Genomic DNA, 4,564 nt, shown 5'->3' with positions numbered 1-4,564 from the left:
AAAACAAGCCTAAACAAAGTTACATTAAAGACGCTGCAAAAGTTAAAAGGCTATAATGTAGGATATAAAATGTGCCTTGGGTGACTGCGGAAGTAGGATCCATATTGTGGTGGGAATACACCGTCTATCAGTTTTAACCGCCAGTCTCACACGAAGAAATTCATAAAAATCAAATCATCAAAATAATTACAAGTTAGGAGAGTGAGGTCAGCCCGGTTAGCGAGAAGAAATAAGTTGAATCGACTTACTTCTTCTCAGTCTTCTTGGGCAATAAGACAGTCTGGATGTTTGGTAGAACGCTTCCCTGAGCGATAGTAACACCCTGTAGCAACTTGTAGGGGGGTGGGAGCTTTGTAACGCATTTATTTTATTGTGTTGTTCTTTATTTTAGTATTCAGTTTTAACTGTTGGTGGACAAGTGACTTATGGGGAAGTGTGAATTAATTTGACATCTTTAGCGCTACACGAGTATAGTTTTTTTATATTTTTCTAGAGTGAAGAATAAGCAGGTTGGCCTGTTGTACGGTAATGTAGTAGTATGTTTTCCACCCCTTTTGTTCAAATGTAGAATTTTTTAAATTATATTGTTTTTTTATACTTTACCAGTTGGGCACATTGTTTGTAGTTAAGTAGAAAGCTACACAATACACTATCTGTGCTGTGCTCACCACTGGTATCGAAACCCGCTTTTTAGCATTATATTTACTGCTAAGCCACTAGGAGGCCGGATACAGACAGGCAGTGAAATACGTTCTAATATCCTAAAATAATAATAGTGAATGTCCGGAAAATTATATGTACATAAAGCACTGTAGCTTTTTCCTAGAATATAACAAAACCAATTACTGGAATTAATTATGCCTACAGCAAACAATACGTTATTTAAAAGTTAAAGGTATTAGTATTTTCACCCTGAACATCATCTTCTAAACACATATATTTTAAACAGACAGGTCAAATGGTTTAGGTAAAGCCGTTTCTTATTCTTAAAAAATGACCAGAGGAAAATCAGCCATTCAGCATCAACCGCTAACACAAGGGGTTTGTCCTTCCTAATGAACCGAATAATGATATTGATTTTTCACTTCTATACGCAGTCACAGCTGAAAACTTTCAGTGGGATTACGGCTCGAACCTTGGACCAATCCATAGTCTAACACGTTAAGTAGAAGGCAACATCCATCCCAGGAACTGGAAGAGATTATATATTGCAGATACGTTGCTAGAACCTCAGTTCCTCTTGCCAGTTTTATTATATCACGGGAAATATAAGTACGATATTTGGTACTTTCAACCTAAATAGCACCTATTGTGGCACATTGATTAGCCTCATGTGCACAGGTGTGGTTCAAAGTGCACATGCCACGACCTTTTACAGAGTTCCAATCAACACGATATTATATATATGTGATGTCAGAGTTATCAACTATTCATTTTACCATACTTTGCTGATTTAGCAACAGTTCGTAGTAGGGGAGGGTGAATACCAGATGCAATATATAATGATGCAGTATAAAACTGTAGTAATGGCATTTCATTTGTTCTAGAGGTTATACAAACTTTACGAGGGACAAAAGTACTTTTATGCTTCACATGAACATCACCTTGCTCTACGATCTGTCAGTCTCTGAGTCAGACTAACGTAACATATCTGATTTTTTACCACACACTTGTACATATGACTAAAATCTTAATACATTTCGTGTAGACACGCGTAGTAAATTCGTAATTGTAATTAACATTATTTCTTCAATACGGGGTCGGTCTATTGAATCGACCCCGTACACGGATAACCGACCTGGTAAGAGTCCCTTAAGGTTCAGGCAGAACTATTGGCCAGAGGGCGGACAACCAGACAGCAAAACGTGCCGCGTATGCTACTAATCTGAACTGAATCAGAGGATTAACTGTCACACTTTTATGTTCTCACCACTGAAAATAGTTCCCGCATCCCAACCACTAGCCCATGACCATTCAGTCGTTTATCACACTCGAAACCAACAACTAGTGTTTGTGGTAAGTAAGTAAGGTACACTCGATTGTTTCTTTATTTTTACTCTCGTTAACAGTATTGGTTATAGTGGTTAATGTATCTACTTTTGTTATTTTTTGATTATATATCTATGCTCAGAAGAAAGGTGTATTTAATTATCTATGCTCAGAAGAAAGGTGTGTTTAATTAGCTATGCTCAGAAGAAAGGTATATTTAATTATCTATGCTCAGAAGAAAGGTGTGTTTAATTATCTATGCTCAGAAGAAAGGTGTGTTTAATTATCTATGCTCAGAAGAAAGGTGTATTTAATTATCTATGCTCAGAAGAAAGGTGTGTTTAATTATCTATGCTCAGAAGAAAGGTGTATTTAATTATCTATGCTCAGAAGAAAGGTGTGTTTAATTATCTATGCTCAGAAGAAACGTATATTTGATTATTTGTGCTCAGAAGAAAGGTATATCTAATTATTTATGCTCCGTACCAAGTTCCTCTCTAAGTAAATAGCTTGCTCTAATCAGAAATTGATATTTACTAAAATTAATGATGGTATCGATAACTCATTAGCTTTTAAAACTCATTTTTCTAAAATAGTTATGCACCAAATTGGTTGTAGGTCAATAACTTTGCTGGTTACAAGGCAGGTACTTTTTAAAGCTGAATTCATCTGGTATATTTTACTATATTTTCCCCACTCATCAATCAATTGGCTAAATTTAGTTCATTCAAATAAATTTTGCGCTTTTTGCAATATCGCATAAAATGTCCACACGAATTCTTTTCATTGCAACGACGTGAGGCAATTAACAAATAGCACTTTATTTTCTAACAAGTATCAAGTAACTACGTATATATATATATATATATATTTACACTTGTGGAAGCTGATTGCTGACTTTTAATTTAAATTAGATCACTAGTTTTTAAAAGATGATGAGGATAAATCTCTACAACTGTCTCTCGAAATTGACTATCGTTGATGAGAAGAAGCTTAGCAACAGATGCTTAGCAAAAGATTCACGAGGATCAAAATTAAACGTGCCACCACCATTTAATACGGTAATAATTCTTGCATTTACGGTTTCTTCTTGGATGTTCATGTGATGTACAAATACCTTTCAGCTAAAACATGAAATCAATCTTTCCGGCAGCATACTGTATGGCGAGAGTGTTACGTTTGTAGTCATAGTTTGTTGAAAGACACCATGACAGACATATAACAGCTATTAGAGTTTTCGAGTTAATCGAGAACCATGATCAGAATCCACAGTCTCCAACTTCCTCTACAAGGGTTCACTGCTCTGGAAGCAATACTTTTACCAGCTTGCACGAAATTTACAATTCTTTGTATTCAAGGAATGCTACATTTTTTTTCAATTGTTTGTATTCAAGGAATGCTACAATGTTTTTCAATTGCTTGTATTCAAGGAATGCTACAATTTTTTTCAATTCTTTGTATTCAAGGAATGCTACAATGTTTTTCAATTGCTTGTATTCAAGGAATGCTACAATTTTTTTTTCAATTGTTTGTATTCAAGGAATGTTACAATTTTTTTCAATTGTTTGTATTCAAGGAATGCTACAATTGTTTGTATTCAAGGAATGCTACAATTTTTTTCAATTGTTTATATTCAAGGAATGCTACAATTTTTTTCAATTGTTTATATTCAAGGAATGCTACAATTTTTTTCAATTGGTTTGTATTCAAGGAATGCTACAATTTTTTTCATGATCTCTTCTTGTTCTATATGTAGGCGTTCAGATAAAAAGTTTTCGATGATTCAATGATTTCATTTCGAATAGCTAAGCGCGACCTGTGTTGTTATGTACATGCTGTTCTTTACTCTGTCATCAGTCGTGTGCACCACATTTTCAAGTTTCTCTTCCTCTCCACCAGGGTAGGACTCGTTTTCCATCAGTGGAAACTTTCGTAATGCAGAATCACGACAAGTGAAAGCATCGGGAAGAATTAAATCATTCCTTTATAACTGCATTTGTAGATATTTAAAAATATTTATTACATTTTTTCTAACGCAGGTCAGTCAACCAATGCTGAAAGGCCTCAATAATTCCATGTTTTTAAAAATCCTACTACAGTTGCTCTCTCGCTCTTGTTCTCCTAATTACTCTTCCTGCATCCATTAAAGTTAAACAATACCGCTGATACAAGATTCAAGAGATGCTCAACAAAACGCACTTCAAAATGAGCGGGAACTACTTACAATTTTGAAAAAAAAATCCATAAGAGCTTGCTCCTTATAAAAGATTTTCTAAAGTATGAAACTAATTTTAAATTTGCAAGCCATATTTTAATTTCAGCTACACTTTTCTGCTCACATTCATGCTAACACATTAGAAAAAAGTTTGTGTTATAAAACATATTGTGTGGGAGCGTTATTCAATTTAAAATAATGCCATTATTCTCGTCTAGACACAATTGTGTAGCAAATTTTTGTTAAATACAAATATGCTATTAAATGTGTCAGTTTTATTTTAAAATATTTTTGTATTTCCCTTTTATTTGGGTTAAGATTTTCTGTAAATGTTAATAAAAAATAATATAAATAGTTTGT

The sequence above is a fragment of the Limulus polyphemus genome, unplaced genomic scaffold (genome assembly GCF_000517525.1).
Source record: "Limulus polyphemus unplaced genomic scaffold, Limulus_polyphemus-2.1.2 Scaffold867, whole genome shotgun sequence".
NCBI lineage: Eukaryota > Metazoa > Arthropoda > Merostomata > Xiphosura > Limulidae > Limulus > Limulus polyphemus.
Note: the sequence above shows the minus strand (reverse complement) of the source record.